At 42.2% G+C, this 20074-nt stretch overlaps 2 protein-coding genes across 2 annotated transcripts in view; both read left to right on the forward strand.

Annotated features, from left to right (window-relative positions):
- The window catches only part of LOC130839744 (leucine-rich repeat-containing protein 37A3-like), a 198706-nt gene that overhangs the window by 137640 nt on the left and 40992 nt on the right, over positions 1-20074 (forward strand). The gene's annotated exons all lie outside the window — the stretch shown is intronic.
- LOC130839595 (pleckstrin homology domain-containing family M member 1-like) overlaps positions 15422-20074 on the forward strand; it is a 74577-nt gene continuing 69924 nt past the window's right edge. Inside the window, exons 1-3 of the mRNA XM_057713834.1 lie at positions 15422-15656; positions 17383-17519; positions 19782-19853. The gene's annotated coding sequence lies outside the window, so the exon portion shown is untranslated. The remainder of the gene's footprint in view (positions 15657-17382; positions 17520-19781; positions 19854-20074) is intronic.

A 20074-nucleotide genomic window follows, 5' to 3' on the forward strand; every position in this document is an offset into this window, starting at 1 on the left:
CAGATGGTACCAAGTGAATTGAAATGGTGATGAAACACAATGACCCACAGCAGTTCCCTGCCCCAGGCCACTTCCTTGCCCACCTTCCTGAGCCAGCTCACTGGGCCTGGTTACTTCTACAGAGCAGGTTGTAGCTGAATCTTCTGGCGCTTTTCTCCACATCTCTTTGCACATCTAGTTCTTGATTTATCCATTTTAGACCCTGGCTATTGAATTCCTAGTAACATCAGTGAGGAGTTAGTTCTCTTACACCACTACCCCCAGTCCATTCTTGAGGTTTAGTTATGTCACTGTTTCCAGATAATTCATAGCATTTACACGGAATTCCATGGTGGTCCAGTGGTTAGGACTTAGCGCTTTCACTGCCAAGCCCCGGTTCAATCCCTGGTAAGGGAACAAAGATCCTGCCAGCTGCGCAGCATGGCCAAAAAAAAATACTGTTTACAGAATTGTGACTGTAAATATTATTCACCGTAGAGCTTAATCATGTACTCATTACATTCGCTTCCCCTCCTGTGACCCCAGGGGTTTAATTTCCTCTCGGGCTCTCCCTGTTCTGTCGGCCATTTTCACCTCCTCTGTTCTCCTCCAGGCTCTGGCTTAGCAGTAGGTGCCCACCTCCTGCAGCGCCCTCTCTTCCAGGCTCTGTCCTCCAGTGAGTGCTGGATACACAGCTGCTATCCTGCAACTTCCCCTCCCTGCTTCCTGGGCCGGACTATTTCCTGGCTCTCTTCTCTTCTTGCTTTCCTTACTCTCTCTTTGCTGGAGCACATCCCCAGGTAAGAATCCCTAATTCGGGGACTTCCCAGGTGATCCAGTGGCTAAGATTCTGTGCTCCCAACACAGGGAGCCCAGGTTCGATCCCTGGTCAGGGAACTAGATCCCACCTACATGCCACAACGGAGAGCTCACATGCCACTGATGAGGAAACTGAAACTCCCATACTTGTAGTTGCTTCCTCTCCTCTATCTTGCAAAGGCCTGCTGGCCCCTCTCAGTGAAACAGTAAAGTGAATTACTAAGAGTGATCAGATAAGGGAAGACTGTCTCTCGCTCTCAGGCACCCACCCCAAGCCTTTGTTTGAGACCCTTTGCACATAGACTTGTTAAGTGACCATTAAAGTCAACCTGCAACCAATGTGACAATGCAAATTGTGACCTTAGTCCTGATAGGAATGGAATGTCCTGCTCCTACAAGTTCCTGTTAGGACCCCCTACTATGTGTGTAACCCATGGCAACTCCCGCGCTCTGTAACTGCCCCTGACCTATAGTAATTTGTAGCCAATCGGTTTGTACCAATTATAGCTGTATGTTTTAACCTATATAAGGAGAAGACTCCCCTGAAACGGGGCCCCAGAATTTTGGAGCGTTAGCTCGTCTGGGTCTGCCGGCTCAATAAACCTGAGTTCTCCAACTCTCCGAGTGTTGTGCTTGGTTTCTCGTGGGATCAGTTTTTTCTGCAACACCACAACTAAAGATCCCACACGTGGCAACGAAGATCCTGTGTGCCAAAACAAAGACCCAGCGCAGCCAAATAAGCAAATTAAAAAAAAAAAAAATCCCTAACTCACATTCAAAAACAACAGACCCGTTCTTACATGAGGCCCATGTTGGAATCAATTCCACTTAAAAACCATCATGTGCTAGACACTGGGAATAAGATGAAGCTCTTTGTGTCTTGGAGTGTAGATGTTAGAGGTTGTGACAGACAGTTAAAAAGGACTAAAATTAAATAGATTCTTAAAAGGATGGAAGAAAATCAACTGGGTGCTAGGAATTTTCTCGAAATTTTTTAACATGCTAACTTTAACATCCTCAGTGTCGTCTCCATGTGTGCACACAGCGCAGACCTCTGAAAAGTGACACTGTCAGGTTTTCTCGACTAATGGCTGTGTTGAGACAAGGTGGGATGGGGGGAGTCCATGCTAATGCAAAGGGCCCTTCACTTGGTTTTCAACTATCTTTCCCAGGATGAATTGTTCACTTGCTCCAAACCCTCCTACAGAAATTCTGGAGTCATCACTGATTCAGGGGTAACTGATAACAATAGAGTGGTGAATTAATAATCCGACGTAGATACTGAGAGTTTCAAGGAAATGGCAACATTTTAGAGTCACTAACTGTAAGGTATGTTGCCCTCCCGCCACCCTAACTGGTGCTCACTTTGCAGGTCAGCTACTCTTCTTGTCAGTGGTGTGGCCAAGGGGAGGAAGAATGTCTTTCAGGCTGGAGCTTTGAGGAGGAAGCGTTCAAATTGCCAGAACTGGACTAGCACTTTTGAATTTCCCAGCATGCCAGGCCCTGTGGCTTCCTTGAGAAGCTCCACATCCTTCCCAACCCCTCCCCCCACCCCTGGGCTGCCCAAATCCTGCCTCATGGTGCAGGGCTGGTCAGGGGGGACTGGGGAGAGGCCCCAGCAGGAGGGAATTGTTGCCTTTGCTAGAGGAAGGATGGTTTGCACCCTGGTGACTCTGGGAAAAAGGCTTCCTCTGGTTGCTCAGATTGGATCTCTGCTGGAACCTAAGGAAGGTGGTGGAACTAAGGGTGTCATAAATAAAGTGTGGGTCGTGAGGCAGGGGAGGGGTGCCTGTGTGTCTCGGAACTCTCATAATGCTTTGGCTTCTGCTCAGAGTGCAGCGCCCGTGCCCCACTGGCCTGGGTCGCTGTGCCTGGGAGCCTCCGCATAGCATGTCCCCAATGTGCCTCTGGTTCCCATGGCTTGTCTTCATGTGGCAACCATTGTGGCTTCTGGTCCAGGCAGCTCAGCCTCTGGAGTGGGCCCTGGACCCTGTCCAGTGGACCTCCGACCCCCCGGGGCTGACTGAACCTTGGTCTCCACACTCCTCAGACCCCCCTCCTGAATCGCCCTATGCGATTACACCCCCGGCAGAGTCCGGGGGCTTTAATGACTTGTCCTCCTCTCCAGACCAGATGCTGGCGCTGCCTCATCACGAGTTGACTGAGACTTTGGTTCCACACCCAAACCCGGATTCAGCTGCAGAGCTGCCCGCAGGGCCAGATCAGTTTGCTGTTCCACATCAGGATCTGAATGACAAGCTAACCCAGCAGCAAAAGCTCCCAGCAGCGGCTCCAGTGCTGGACTGGGAACAGAATCAGGCCTTGGTTCTGCCTTTTCGATGCAAAAGTAAGACTAAAACCATAGGTCTAGATCAGGCTGAAGGTCACCAATCATTTGAAATACTTGTTCCTCTTCTAGGTAGTAAGAGCTCAAAACCAACGAAGTTCATTGATTCAGCCCCAAACCTGAAGAAGGATCTCGTTCAGCATCGACAGCTTGCTAAAATTGTTGTTGGAAGTACAGGCCAGTTAGAAAATGAAACTCAGGGTCTAGAACAACAGTTGCAGGGTGATTATGTAGCTTCCGGTATGGATACCATTTACCCTGAGGAGAGCCTGCCTACGGATTTTCTGGGGAACTCAGAGCAACCTCCGGAGCCCCCTGAGGAGGCTGAAATTTCTGCATCCCAGCAAGAGGCCCAACTTCGTCATCCAGAGACCCCCGAGGAGGTTGAATCCTTTTCACCCCAGGCAGAGGTCCAGGATGAAACTGCAGAGCCCACTGAAGAGGTAGAATCACTTCCACTCCAGCAGGAGCCTCCGTCTCAGCCTCTAGAGCTCCCTCAGGAGTTTCAACCTTCCCTACTCCATCAAGAGGCCCGACTCAAGCTCCAGGATACCCCAACGAGTATGTACTTGAAAGTCCAGTGAGTGATGAGGCAGCATCCCTAGCTGGCATTCAGCATCACGCTCATTCAAACGTTCCTAGTGTCACACTTAAACCTCTGGATTTGGAACTGACCATCACTCCAGAGGCCACTATGGAAGCTCAATTTCCTCCAGCTCAGCAGGAGGCCCTGGCTCCACCTCCCGAGCATCCTGAGGAGACAGAATCTTCTGCAACCCAGCAGGAAAGCCCAGGTCAGCCTCTAGAGCCTCTTGCAGAAGCTGAGCCTTCTCCAAGTGAAGAGGAGCAACCAACGCAGCCTTCTGAGCTTAGTGAGGAAGCTGAACCCTTTCTAACCCAGCATGAGACCCCCAGCTCAGCCTGCAGAGTCTGTTGGAGAAGCTGAAACTTCTCCAACTCAGGAGGAAGCCTCAGCTCCGTTTCCAGCAGCGACAGAACCTTTTGCAACGCTGCAGGAGCAACAAGCTCAGCCTCCAGAACCTTCTGCAGGGGAGGTGGAACCTTCTGCAACTCAACAGGTACAGCCAGCTCAGTCTCCGGAGCCTTATGAAATGGCCATTTCACCTCCAAGTCACCATAAGGCTCAGTATTCAAACGTATCCACTATCACCATCAAACCTGCAGATGTGGAGCTTAGCATAACAGCAGAACCCACTCCAGAGGTGGGACCTTCTCCAACTCAGCACAAGCCTTCAGCTCAGCCCTCAGTGCCCCTTAGTAGTGCAGAATTTCCTACAGCCCAGCACGAGGCCCCCACGCTGCCTCCACAGCCACCTGAGGTTGAACCTTTGCCAGCCCAAGCTACAGAAGCTGTTACACATAATAAACCTTCAGCACAAGAGGAGACCCCAGCTCAGACTCCAGAGCTCTCTAATGCGATTGTAGTTCTCTCTCCAGAGCATCACGTAACAATGGTTTCTCCTCTAGGTCAGGATCAAGCTCAGCTTCTGCAGCGGCCCCCTGTCACCATTAAACCTGTGGATCTTGCACTTGCCGTAACTCCAGCGTTCACTAATGAGGTTGAAAGTTCTCCATCCCAACAAGAAGCCTCAGCCCAGTTCACAGTGTCCCCTGAGCAGGGGAAACCTTTGTGAGTGCAGCAAGAGGTTTCAGATCAGCATCCAACCACGTCTGAAAGTGTTGAACCTTCTCCAGTCCAGCAGGAGCCCCCAACTCAGCCTCCAGAGGCCCCTACAGATGTTGCAGCTCCACCTTCAGTACCTAATGACGTGACAGTCTCACCTCTAAGTCCGGGTGAAGCTCAACATCCAGTGTTGCCTAATATCACAGTTAAACCCTTGGATCTGGTGGTTGTTTTAACTCTAGAGCCCACTGAAGAGGTGGAACATCCTCCAGTGCAGCAGGAGGCTCCAGCACAGTCTCCGGTTCCCCAGCGGGGCTCGAATATACCTCCTGAGCCTCCTAAGGAGGTGGTACCTTCTGCCACACAACAGGAGCTTCAGGCTCAGGCATCAGAGCCCCCTACAGAAGTGGAACCATTGCCAGTCCAGCCTACCACAGAGGCTGAACGTTCCACAGTCCTGCAGCAGAGTGCAGTTCCAGCAGCATCCCCCGAAGTGACAGTTGCAAGTCCAGAGCAGGTTCAGCTTCCACATCCAACCTTGACTGAGGTCACAGTTCAACCTTTGGACCTGGAAATTATGTTAACTCCGGAATCCAGTACGGAGGCTGAACCTTCTCCAACCACACAGCAGCCCCAAGCTCAGCCTCCAGAGGCAGCTGTAGCTCAGTCTCCATTGCATCCCGAGGTGCCGGTTCCAGCACCAGATCAGGCTCATGCTGAGCCTCCAACATCACCCAGGGTCACAGCGAAAACTTTGGACCTGGACCTGGAACCTACCATAACTCCAGAGCCTTCCATGGAGTCTGGATATTCTACAGCCGTGCTGCAAACTCCAGCCCCACCTCCCAAACACCCTGAGGTGACGCTTGCACAGCCAACCCTGCCTCAAGTCACCATTATCCCTGTGGACCTGGGAGGTACCATTTCTCAGCAACCAAGTCCATCTGAGACAGTTCTTTTTCCTTCGACTCAGGATTCAGTATCCACAGGTCTTCCTGGGTGTAAACTATACCCCCCAAAAGAAGCAACCAGAACAGAATGCCACCACAGACATCAACATATGTGAGCTCTGTACCTGCAAAGATGAGACGCTGTCCTGTGTGGGTCTCAGCCCAAAGCAGAAGCTCCACAGAGTGCCTGAGCCACAGCCCAACACCTACAAGGGCATCTTCACCACCGTGTAAGAATCCCTTTCCTCATTTGTTCTCTGCATCCTGCCTGACATGGCAGCCTTTCTTCGAGGTCTTCCTGGGTCTTCCTCATCTCCCCAACCCATGTTGACTGACTTTCCGTTTCTACCTTTTGTTTGTCAATGTTGCTTATCTTCATTCTCCTTCTTGCTATTGTTCCCTCTTCTCCAGGTTTCTGCTTATCATTGCCCTTATTCTTTTTCCTTCTCCATTTTTTACTCCAGTATTTAACTCCTTAACATCGACTCTTCTCCCACCTTTGCTGCATCCTCTTTACAGCAACATGTGCCTCTCCCCACCCCGTTGGTGGTAATACCACAGAGTGGTTAAGAGTGAGATTCCGGAGCCAGGCCGCCTGGGTTTGAACCCATGTCTGTCGTTGATTAGCTTTGTGACTCCATGTCCTCATCTGTAAAGTGGGGACTGTGGCGGTCATCATCTCATAGCATTGTCGTGAGATTTACACGTGTTAATACAGGTGAAGCTCTTATATCAGTGCCTTCCATGTATTTTAGTGTTAGCTATCCTTATTGAATCTCTCAGTTATATCTCGAAGTCATATTCGTCCCCTAGCTTTCTATTTATAGCACCCATTTTGTGCCCACCCCAGGGCTAAGTACTGTTGGAGCCACAGAAGTCCAGCATTGTCTCCAGAACATGACAATGCCAAGTGGAAAGAAAGGGGATGTGCCTTAAAAGGGAGGTAATATATACTAAAGTATTAAAAGAGATACAGATAGGGGCTGTAATTCACCAGAACCTGTAATTACTGAGGTGTGGGGGTCACAGAAATCTGCATGGATAGGCTAAAACTTTAGCTGGGATGTGAAGGTTGGCTATGATTTTTTAGAGAAAAAACAGGGAGTACAATGTAGGCAAAGGTGTGAGTGCAGGGATGATCAGGGTTTAGTAGATCCATCTGGCTGTAAAGAATTGGGTTAGGCAGCAGTGAAAGATATGATTATGAAAAACCCTGGCTCTCTGCAATGGGGGTTTGAAAGTTATGCTCTAAGATATGGGGGGCCACTGAAAGTTTTCAAGCCAGAGAGACAAATGATTAGAATGAGAGGATGATTTTAGATTCCGTATGTAGAGTGATCTAGAGGGGAAAGCTTGATTCAGGGAGACCAAATAACATGCTCTAGCAAAATCTAGGAGTAACGTGAGAAGGGGCTGAATTAGAATGGTTGAGATGGGAGTGGAAAAAAAATTCTGAGAGCACTACAGAGGAAGAACTGACAAGATGTAGTAACTGACTAGAGTTGGAGGATTGGGTATACAGGAAAGAGGAAAATCATGTGTGTTGAAGGGCAGAATGATGGTGGTGTAACAGTGGAAATACAGCAGTGGGGAAGTAGAGTCAGTGTGAGGGAGAGGAGATCAGTTTTAGGCATCTATTACTGGTGATCAGAAAGCACCCAGAATGCTCTGTTTGAGTGGAAATGTCCCTTAGGCAGATGGGCAGAGAGGTATCTGTTTTGAGTTCGTTCTGAGCCCCCTGAAGAATGTGCATATAGACTGAATAGTTTCATTGTTGCTGAGGGAAGAGGACAAAGCTAAAGGTAAAGATTCAGAGCCATCCACTGAATGAGTGGTTGAAACTGAACCTCCGACATTTTAACAGCTTCTCTTGAACATGTCTAATTCTCAGGTACATTCTCATAACAAAAAAAAAAAAAGTCACAGAAGTATATAGGATGAGATGTGCAAATTGTACCCCATCTTCCCACCACCAATAAGGTAACTCCTGTTACTATTTTGATGGTGTCCTTCCTTCCAACCTCTTTCCTTTGCGTTTGTTCCCCTGATGAGGTGATACTTTTACTCCTTGCTCAGTGCTTTGTGCTTTTCCCTATGCAACATGTCTAAGAGATGTTTTCATATTAGTCCTTCCAAGTTCTAACTGCCCTTATCCTTCCAACACGTGGAGTAAGTTTGAGGGCACTAACCAAACCTTTGGTATTGCCTGGCATAGGATTTCTTTATATTTATCTGCTGATATTGATCAGTGTTTGCCATTTTTCTCATTGATTGGTAGAAGTCATTTTAGACACATAAGTGATTTTGGGGAAAAAAAGACTTACATTCAAAGCAACTGGCATTACGTATCCAAGAAATTGGACAGAGAGGAAGTTCAGGTTCTGAGGAGAGGCCACGTTGTTTGTGCCAGGGGCCTCATGTTAGGTCTTTATTAATTGTGCACACTGGGCAGCTGAGAAGCTGTGGGAATGAGAAAACTGGTCTCTTCTGCACTTGAATATTCCCCACAAGGTGGCCATGATTCTTTTACTTATTCTCCTCATTCTTTTCATGCCAATTCAAGGATATGAACTGTGTTTCTTCACAGAAATTTCCAAGGAAACTCTATTTCTCACATTGATGAAAATGTATGGAAGGCATACCGTTGGACTGAGACACTGTGAGTATATTCTGTCCAGATATGAATACAAAGAGCTAACTGCATTGTAAGATCCTTCTTGGTCCAGAATTTTGAGGTCAATAGCTGTGAGAAAAGGTATTTCCCCCTCCGTATCCCAAAGCAACCTACTGATTGAAATTCTGTGTTTATTTAGAAAATTAAATTTGGCAGGCCTTCTTTAAAATCAGTAAAGGCCAATTTAAAGTCCTTTTCCATTATACACGTAATACATTATTTTCTCAATATGTAAAAATGAAATAACAGGTATAGTGAAAACCCTCCTTGTGCCCTAATCCCCCACCCATGCGACTTTGAGTTTAGTATATATCTTGCAGACTCTTCCATATATTTGAGTAAATGCATATTTAAGGTAAGAACATACGTTTGCCGTGTGATTTTAGTTTATTTTTTACATAAATGATAATCTCCTGCAACTTGACTTTCACTTCATGCTATGTCTTAGGAGGGTGAGTCAAAAATTATCCATTCTCTGGCGATAGAATTTCTACAGCCAGAGTGCAGATAATTTTTGACTCACCTTGGTAGATTTCTTTCCTTCCCGGTACATAGGTGGTTAGTCCATTCATTTAACCTCCTGCATGGTATTCCATAGTGTGAATGTATCACAGTTTAATAATGCCCCCCTTGAAGGATGTTTAGATTATGTCCAGTTTTCTTGTTACTGCATCGATGCAGTTACTGTCCTTGTACCTGCATCTTTGTGAACCTGGTCAAATATTTCTGCAGAATCGTTATCTAGAACTGGGATTGTTGGTGTGAAGACTCTGTAGATATAAAATTTTCATTGCCCTCAAAAAGGTTGAGTCAGCTTAAGCGCCAAGTCAACATTCTGTGATGACTCTCATTTCCCCACACCCTTTCACCACTGATAGTCTCTCCTTTTTTTCTTTCTTTTTTTTTCTTGCTGATCTGGTGGGTGACTAAAAAGGGTCCCATCTGAATTTGAATTTTTCTGATTACTTGTGAATTTAAATATTTTGTATGTTTACTGAACATTTGTATTTTATCCCTGAATTGTCTGTCCTTTGCCCTTTTTCTGTTACTATTTTTTATATCCATTTGTAGAAAAAGTCAGTTTAGATACACAAATGAATTTGGAAAAACACGTTCAAAGTAATTTTTCATGACAGTTTGTGGTCATATCATTAGTTCAACTTGAATAGACAAGTCATACATGACTTCTGAATTAATAATAAAAGACCTAACAGTCAACCTAAGAATAGGGTTTATGACAGCTCTTAAAGAGGTGCCCCCTTAGTCTGATATCTTATTGGATATTAGAGGGAAAAAAAATGACACTAGCAGACAATTTTTTTAATTTACAGATTTCCTAAATACTATATGTAGTTTATATTTCCCATGATAGCATCTAAGTTGGAGATTTTATTTCCCAAAGTTGTAAGAAAAATGAAAGTCATCTGGCACAAGAAATAGATAACTTAGTTTCCTCTGGGGAGTGGAGGTGGGGTGGTAGACTGAGGGACAGAGGTAAGAGAAAAAGTTTGGATCGTGTGCTATGTATTTTTGGAATTTTGAGCCATGTGAATATATATTACATATTTTTTAAAAATAAATTGAAATTAAAAATTAATTTTTTAAAAAGCATGTGTTTGGGAGGTGATACACTATAACATGAGTCTGGTAAGGTTTGAAGATTTCTAAGTCAGTTTGAGGTTTATACATTGTAAGCAGAGGTTCCTAACTTGGGTTCAATGATTCCCCAAGGCAGAATTTCTTAACCTTCCCTCCTGCTCCCCCATGTACATCTCTCTGCTGACCTGAAGAAGCTTATGTTCTTGGGATCTTGTTTTGAAATGTATAATAAGTTAAAATATATAGAAAAACAAGGCAAACTAATTATATTGAAATAGTTTTCAGAATATTTTTAAAGTTTGTGATATACTAATAAATATGCTCTTAACACATTAAATAACAGGATATGGTGGTAGGTCTTATAAATATTATAGCTCTAAGGTAGTGATGAGAATAAATGGTGTTTCGAGATATCTGTAACATATACATGGTAGCAGATGATCTGTGATTTCCATTGGGGACCAAATTAACTATACTGCTGATCTGGTGTGATGTGTTGCCTACATTCAAAATGGAAGGAAATGCTGATTTTAGATAGAGATTTGTGAAAATTGAGATGTAATTTTGTTTCTCATCCAAGTTCTGCCCTCTGGATTCAGTCCACTCTGTTCATAGACTTCTGCCCTAAAAGGATGATCCACAGATGGAAATTGCATGCACACTTTTGCATGCGTTCAAGAGAGTGCAGTTTTCTAGGGACAAGAACCATTGCTTTTATGAAATTCTCAAAGGATTCTTGTCTCAGAAGATTGAGTCACAGATGTAGGGAAGAAGAATGGCATTTCTTTTCCTGTACTTATCTTCATGAGTGATGTTAAGTGGTTGACCTGCTTTAAATAAAAGTATCTGATAGTTAAATAAAAGTACCTGTCACTTTCTGAATTCATTTAATAGATATTTTTGGAGTATCTAGTACATGCCAGCAACTGTTTTACATGCTAGGGATACAGGCCCAAGAATAAACCAGCCTAAGTATCCCAGTTCTCAGGGGGTTTACAAATATACAAAAATAAGTATATAAGTATAATAAATAGATAGATATAATTTCAAGTATTGATAAATACTTTGGAGAGAAAGAAAGTAGGGGAAGGAGAGGAAATCAATTCCAGTATGGCCTACTGTTTGTATTATATACATACTTAAGTCAAACCAACCAGCAGACCAACCCTGAGGCCTCTCAGTGTCCTAGAAGTTACTGAGGTGGAGAGAAGGATAATTGTCAATAATATAGAATCAAGAATGAATGTGAAATTCAGAAGATTGCCTTAGACCAGAACCCTGGTCAGAAGTTAAACATGGATGTTTCTTAACTGTTACTTCATGCCTGATTTTGATATTTGCATGTTTGAGAAAGTTTGAGATCTGGCTTTAACTCTTGATTCCCCATAGTTTTAAAATTTTTGCTTTAGTCATAATGAATATTTGGAGTTCTACACATCAGTGTATTTGATTTCAGTTATTCAGTTATTGAGTATTTGAAGCTCCTTTTTTGGAAATTTTTTGTGACTGACTCATTCTCAGTTTCCACTCTACTTCTAGGTTGAATTTGTTATTGTTATTTAAAACTGTTTTACTCTCCTGTCATGCAAACAACTTCACTGAAAGAAACCGCATTAATTGAAAACACGTAGTCTTTGTTTACTCCCTGTCCCACATGATATTCAGACTCTAACCAGGGTGATGTGGGCCTCAGCCAGTCAGAGAGCACAGTGCCATGAAGAGTTGAGGATCAGCCCCATCTCTTCGCCGTCCTTATTGACTCCTTGTCAGTGTTCAAAGTTATAATTAGCATATATGAGCTTCACTTTTCTCTTGAGTTTTTTCATATATCTTCATTTCCTGTGACCTTTGTGTGTCATTCATGGTATACACATACAATTTTGTTACGTGACATGGGGAGGGAGTGTTTTTTCCAACTTTTGAAATTATGAAAAGGGTTAGTGTAAACATTGTTGGACATACTGATTGGTTTTGTCTTTTTGGATCATTTCCATGGAGATATGAAGCCACCACTTAACAGAGGTGAGAAGACAATCCATCTTAGCACCATCTGTTGACCATCCTCCCTAACATGGATTCTGACCATCACTGCTGCTCCTTCTAACGTGGTGAATTTCAAATGGAGGTCAGGGTCTTTGAAGCATTGTCAGGGCTCCAAGTGTTCTTTGTGGGAAGTAAAGTCTTTTGTGTTTTTGTTTTACTGATCTTTTAAAAATGTGTGTGACTGTATTCTGTATAATAGGAACCACCTTAGTAACTGAGAGTTGCAGAGTTTCCAGGTAGTAATATTTTAATTTTCATAACCTATGAGTAAAGAATTAATTTATGAGATGGGATTAAGCTATGAGATGGAATTAATATAAATACGTGACCAAGAGACACTGTGAGTGAAAAGCAGAACATTTTAATGCAGAACTCAATGGAAATAGTTTCACAAGGCAATAGAGCATGTGCTCAGATCCCCAAGGCTCCTGAAGGATGTACCACTGTTAAATACTGTATGCTAACTCATATGTATGGAATCTAAAAGAACGGTACTGATGAACCCAGTGACAGGGCAAGAATAAAGATGCAGTTGTAGAGAACGGACTTGAGGACACGGGGTGGGGGGCGAAGGGGATGCTGGGATGAAGCGAGAGAATAGTGTTGACATATATACTCTACCAAATGTAAAAGACACAGCTAGTGGGAAACTGCTGCATAAAACAGGGAGAGCAACTTGATGATGGGCGGGATAGGGAGGGTGGGAGGGAGTCGCGGGAGGGAAGGGATATGGGAATACAGGTATAAATACAGCTGATTCACTTTGTTGTACCACAAAAACTGGCACAACAATGTAAAGCAATTATATTCCAATAAAGAGCTTTAAAAAAAAAATATCGCCTGCAAGGAAGGCGATTCTTTGACATCTTATATAGTTTCTTCTGTGCTGGCTCTCCACCAGAGCCTCACTCCACTCTTGGGATACTGGTTATGTGCCTTCCTGTTTATTAGGTATAAGAAACAGGTGCCTAACAGCACCGCCTCCTCCCCGAAGCATGTTACTAGTCTTTATTGTGAGACCAGCAGAAGCAATGGCATCACATTCCTCGGGCAGATCCAGGTGTCAGGCTTGACTGTGAGTCATCCCGGAGCCCTTCATTCTGCACTCTGGACAGGTCATTGGCTGGATCTCTCAGTTTTCTAATTTACTCTTTAACTGTCATTTCTGCTGCTCATATACTGAGTTTTTATTACTGCTAGCACTTGTAATTCGTATATTCTTGAGTTGATTCTTTTTCATGGATATACTATGTGCTTCCCTCTGTCTGAGGATAATAATTATGCTATGCTAAGGTCCTCTTGTGCTGTGTTAACTCTGATTCATTGGCATTGACTATAAGCTCTTATGTTTGCTTTTGTTTTCTGTACTTAATGGAGTTGGCTTTCTCACATTGTTTGGTCATTTCTGAGTGCAGTTCATCCTTGCAGTTGAGATTCTACTGCTTTTGTTTCCCAGCTTTAGAGGAGAAGTGAAATGAGCTGCTGGGGCTTGTTACTCCCAATGGGTTCCCCTGAGAATAAGGCAGAGGTGGTAGGTGCCTTCTGGTGGCGAGTCAGGGAGTGCATACCTTTCTTCCAGGGTCCTGGGACCTTGCCTCCTTCCTGACACCAGTTGCTCCTATCTGGAGGAAGACACCTTTGCTGCCTGGATCAAGGTGGAAGGATGTGGGGTTGACGTATGCTGTAGGCTGCTGTTGCAACTGATGAGGCTGTAGGTAGCTCTAGGACGTTTCTGGTAGGGGAGCATTTGTGGAGCTGTTTCCACGCATTGAGCTAAGGTTATAATTTTTAAGTTAAATCTTTTCTAGCATTCCTGGGGATTTTGGTGGAAGTTGAAGGGGTGGAGACTTGACATGTTTCAGTCTGCCAACTTGAAGTAGCACAACTTAGGAAAACAATTTTGTATCCCTATTACATCCTAGAGAAACTCAGGCAAACATGTATCTGGATACAAATACAAGCATGTTCAAAGCAGTATTGTTTTTAATAACTAAAAACTAGAAAAGTCTCAGTATGCACCAAGAGTTGAATGAAATAATAAAATGTGGTATAGTCATAGACTTAGAAGTCATACACTTCATCGTAATGCAAACCACACAGGTAATCTTAGATTTTCTGGTAGCCACTTAAAAGTAAAAAGAAACAGATAAAATTAATATCTTTTACTTAACCCTTATATCCAAAATATCATTTTAACACGTAATCATTATATACATTATTAATAAGATATTCTACATTTTTTCTATGACGTGTTTGCAGGCCGCAACCAAGAAGTTCGCATGCCGTAGCAGAAAGTTCCCACATACCGCAACTAAGACCTGGCACAGCCAAAATACATACATACATACATACGTACATTCATGCATACATACATATTTTTTAAAACTTTAGGGAAAAAAACTTAGAGTTAACAAAAAGTTAAGAGTCTCTACATTTTTTTTCCAAGCTGACTCTATGAAATCACAATGTAGTTGCAAAATTGTATCACAAATACTTGATGTGTATTTAGATTTCATAAAATTTGCAGTTGAAAAAGTAGTATCACATACACAAATTGTTGTAAATATACTTAGTTTCCAGTAATTACATTGAGTATCAGTTTTTTAAATGTAAATTTTGAAATAATTGAAATGAATTAAATTAAAAATTCAGTCTTTAGTCACATTAGCCACTTGCACGTACCCAGAAGCCTCATATAGCTGGACACGCAACACTACATGCTACAGGCAAAAATAACATTATTTTACAAAATAATGTTGAATGAAAGAAGCAATGTAGGAAATAATGCATATAGTAGCATTCCACTTACATGAGGAAGAAGCAAGAGTAAAGTGTGTTGTTTATGGCTGATACAGAAAAGACAAAACTACATTTAAAAAGCAAGGAAATTCTTATGAAAGTCAGGATAGTGGTTCCCCCTAGAAAGTCAGAGAGGGTTGTGATTGGAAAGGTGCACATGGGCGGCTTCTGGGATGCTGGCAGGATTCTTTCTTGACATGAATGGTGTTACCTGGGGATTTGTTTTATAATTATTAACCTGAACAATTACATTATGTATCTTTTATAGACATTTCAGCTTTCGAAAACTTCTTAATGGGGGAAAAATCAGATGGCTTCATTTGAAGCCCTGATAGAGTTCTGTATGGGACTTCCCAGTAAGGTTTGGGGAAAGATGGGAGGGAAGGACAGCTCTGCAACACTGGGTTAAAACCCAGAGCTGGGTTCTAACAGAGACTTGGTGATCTAGAGAGTAGGCATTAACTATATGATTTGGTGGAAGAATGGATGGGGTGTGTGTGTGTGTGAGAGAGAGAGAGAGGTAGAGAGAGGTGGACACAAAGGAGGATGTGAGAAGAAAGGTTTAAATGAAAACAGAGCAGAAATCACCATCCCTAAATTAAATAAGAATTAGGATGTTTAGGTGGCACCATTACCCAGCTTTCTTCCACATATAGGAGTTAGTCCTATGTAGTAAATAGTTGTACTTCTTTTGCATTTTGATCCAGAAATAACCTTTTCATTTTTCAGGATTCTCAGTGACAATCATTTGACTGAATTACATAAGGACTCATCTGAAGGCTTGCTATCCCTCCAGTATTTGTAAGTTAATTAGTTTATCGTATTCATTTATGAGTTCTTATCTATAAGTAGATTATCTATAAGGTAATTAAGGGGGTTCAAGTTAGATAATCTCTTCAAGTTTTTTCAAGAGCAGTAAAATTCTACAATTCTGTAAGTCTGTGTAGGACCCCAGCCCATCTCTAGCATTAAATACCTCCTATTCCTGAGATGGAGCTATATGTAATGAGGTGGGTAGACCTAGAGTCTGTCATACAGAGTGAAGTAAGTCAGAAAGAGAAGGACAAATATTGTATGCTAACTCATATATACGGAATCTAAAAATGGTACTGATGAACTCAGTGACAAGACAAGAACAAGGATGCAGATACAGAGAATGGACTGGAGAACTTGAGGTTTGGGGCGGTGGGGTGGGGTGAAGGGGAAGCTGAGACAAAGTGAGAGAGTAGCACAGACATATATATACTACCAACTGTAAAATAGATAGCCAGTTGGCTGTTGCTGTATAACAAAGGGAGTTCAATTCGATGATGGATGATGCCTTAGAGGACTGGGACGGGGAGGGTGGGGGGGAGCTGAGGGAGGGAGGGAATATGGGAATATGTGTATAAATACAGATGATTGAACTTGGTGTACCTCAAAAAAATAATAAATAAATACCTCCTATTCCTTTTTAATTTTTACATTATGTAGACAAGATATTGATAGAAAAACCCCCTTTACTTGTAGGGGAAAAGTGGTAATGAGGCTTGAACAGTTATAGACTCCCGTATGAACCTTATTATATGTGTTCCTATGCTCCTCGTTTATATTTCGTTTATGACCTACGATCAAATCTGACCCATGGTCCATTTCTATACAGGCTATACGTAATAAAATGATATTTTAAAGGCAGTAAATGAAAAAAAAAAGAGAAAGAAAAATATGCGACAGAGATTGTGTGTGGCCTGCAAAAGCTAAAATATTTACTATCTGGCCTTTACAGAAAAGATTTGAAAAAGTTGCTTAGTAAAATGAGAGGAGTTAAAATTAACCTCAGGACTTCCCTGGTGGCACAGTGGTTAAGAATCCGCCTGCCAATGCACGAGTCATGGGTTCGATCCCTGGTCCAGGAAGATCCGACATGTCACGGATCAACTCAGCCCACGTGCCACAACTACTGAGCCTGCGCTCTAGAGCCTTCAGCCCACAAGTACTGAAGCCCATGAGCCTGGAGCCCAGGCTCCGCAACAAGGGAAGCCTCTGCAATGAGAACCCCTTGCACCACAATGAAGAGTAACCCCCGCTTGCCATAACTAGAGAAAACCTTCATGCAGCAACAAAGCCTCAATGCAGCCAATAAGTGAGTTAAAAAAAAAAAGTTAACCTCAGGTTGTAACCTACAGGACAAGAAAATATAGAACACTTACATTAATATGAATGCCATTAACTCATAATTTTGATAATTTAATCTAAGTTAAATTAATATTTAAATATTAAATATTTAAGCAGATGAATTATGTAAACAGTATTGTCCAGAACACATTAAGTTACCAAAAAAAACAGACTGTTATTAAGGATTGCAGTGCAGAATCATTATATCAATATTAAAAATATGTAAGATGATGATTAACTGGTATCTTTAGAAATGTTTACACTAAATAAGTATATCAGAAATGCACCTAACAAATATCTCTCCAGCCTCTGTTTTTTTCTGTTTTTTTGTTTGTTCGTTTGTTTGTTTTGTTTTGTTCTTTGGGCTTCACAGCCCTGCTTGCAGGATCTTAGTTTCCTGACCATGGATTGAACCCAGGCCCTCGGAGTCCACTGGGCTGCCAAGGAATTCCATCTCCAGCTCCTTTATCAAAGAGGAAATGCTTGCATAGTATTTCTGTTTATTTAGGGGTAAGTAGATACTGTATTCTTTGCTATAAAAGCTCAATTTTTGTCCTTTGTTCATGGCATCCAAAGCTGTGTATGTCATTAATCCTTATTAAGCCAAGTAATGATTCTGTTTAGCAATCAGATTCTTCTTGCAAATATAAAAGGCTTAGGGAAGTGAGTATAAGGATCCTGACATGCCACTAAAAATAGTTATTTTAATTATCAAACTTTCAAAGCCTTAAGGGGCAACCAGTTTTGTTTAGATTACTTATTTATTTATTTATTTATTTATTGGCTACATTGGGTCTTCATTGCTACTCTCAGGCTTTCTCTAGCTGTGGCAAGCAGGGGCTTTTCATTTCAGTGTGCAGGCTTCTCACTGAGGTGGCTTCTCTTGTTGCAGATCACTTGCGGCACATGGGATCAGTAATTGTGGTGTATGGACTCTAGGTCGCATGCACCATAACTACTGAGCCCACATGCTGCAACTACTGAAGCCAGTGGATTAGGCCTGTCATTACTTCTACTATGAAATACTTTATAAGCTAATTATTTCATGTTAGCATAGTATTCTCATTCTTTAAAAAAAATAGCCAATCAATAAAAAAGCTTAAAAGGAATATGCTAATAAGCACTATGCCTAGTGTTGTGAACACAAAGATGGGTAAGACAGGATTCCTTTTAGCAACTCACGATCCCACAGGGAAAATAAACATATAAGCTCAAACCATAATGACATAGTGCTGTAGAGACACAGAAGAGGGAACCATGAAGTAATAAAACTATGTTTCTTTTAGAACAGTCATTTTCCTCCTTCTGTTCCCTCAGATATTTGTTGATTTTATAAATATTTGAGTTTGCTTCATGTCCAAGCGTTGGCTTTAACCATGATAGACAATGTGCATGATCTAGTCCATCCTTTAAGGAGTTTATGCTCAGAGGAAGTGGGATAAATGGGATGCAAAAATAGCTATATTTAAAAAAGGAAATGGATATGGGCAATGAGAGCTGTAGGTTGGTGTTGGAGCACAGAAGAGGGGAAGAAAAAGACTTCAAGTTGGATCAGGGAAGATGTTACTAGAGCAGTGGTGTTTAAACAAGACCTTGAAGGGCCATTGGATATCATCAGACAGACATCTTGGGAAGAATACGCTTGCAAAGGGAAAGTGGGAGAAAGGCAAAACACAGGGAAAAATACTTTGAGAACCTGTAGAGTACAAGCAGGGAGAGTAGGAGATTAGAGCCAGATTATCTAGGCCAAGCCGAGGCTAAGATGCCAAGCCACCATGTTACCACAGCAGTGCTCTGAAACAGTCACTTGGAGGACTTGTTAAAACATACCTCCACCCCCATAGTTACTGATTCAGTCGGTCCAGAGTAGGGCTGAGTATTTGTGTCCTTGGTAAGTTCACAAGTGATGCTGGTGTTTGGAACCACCTTTGGAGAGTTAATTGGTAGATTGCGTGGAGGGTGGCTTAGAAAGGGAGTGGGTAGAGGTGGAAACAGCAGTCAGAAGACAGTTCTACCCATCCAGGTGAAATGAGAGACTAAGCTGGAATCAATGGCAGTAAGATAGCTATAGTCAAGAGTGAATATTTTCGGACTTCCTAGGTGGCGTAGTGGTAAAGAATCTGCCTGCCAATGCAGGGGACACGGGTTCGAGCCCTGCCCTGGGAAGATTCCATATGCCATGGAGCAACTAAGCCCGTGCGCCTAAAAAAGAAAAAAAAAAGAGTGAATATTTTCAAATAAAAGTCAATGTGATAGAAGGTATAATATTGAATTAATTAAAATTGCATATTAATGAGAGGAGTAACTTCCTTTCAAGTTGTTTGGAAAGATATCTTTTCTTTCTTCTGGTATTGAATTGGCCTAGGAAAAGCAGAATTAAATGGGAAGCATGTAAATATAAGCATATTCCTTTTAATATTAGAAATTACAATGACACTTGGAGATAAAAACTTTGAGTTCATAACCTAGTCTATGATGAGACCACAAAAGGTGGAGTCTAATCAATTCTTCTGCTCTCAGGAAAGATTACCTCCAAAGTCTATCTAGACCTAAACTTGTATATTTAATTTATGAAGGTCATGAGGGTGAGACTCTTAAGAGAGGTGAAGGCAGGGTTAGGGGCTCTGGAAGGTTCAAATAACATTCCTCAAGATTTGGAGTTTAGACCAGAGCTACTTATTTATTATTATCATTCTAACCTCTACTAGTGATTGCTACTAATTAGATACCTAGTAGCTAATTGAGGCAATATTTTCCTCTTCCTTTTCCTAGAGATTTATCCTGCAATAAAATACAGTCTATTGAAAGACGTACATTTGAACTGCTACCTTTTTTGCAGTTTATGTAAGTAACAAATATAACTTCATTATATTTGGAATTTTTATAAAACTTAATTTTTTATAAAATTAATTTATTACTCATTTTGAAATACGATTACAATTACTACTAAAATTATGTAGCAAATCCTTTTTGTCCCTAGCAAAGATTAGTGTGAGAAGTATTACACAGAGCAGAGTGAATCATTACAGAGCAGTGGTTCTCAAGCAGGGTGATTTTGCAGGCAG

Source organism: Hippopotamus amphibius, chromosome 17 (assembly GCF_030028045.1).
Source record: "Hippopotamus amphibius kiboko isolate mHipAmp2 chromosome 17, mHipAmp2.hap2, whole genome shotgun sequence".
Classification (NCBI taxonomy): Eukaryota; Metazoa; Chordata; class Mammalia; order Artiodactyla; family Hippopotamidae; genus Hippopotamus; species Hippopotamus amphibius.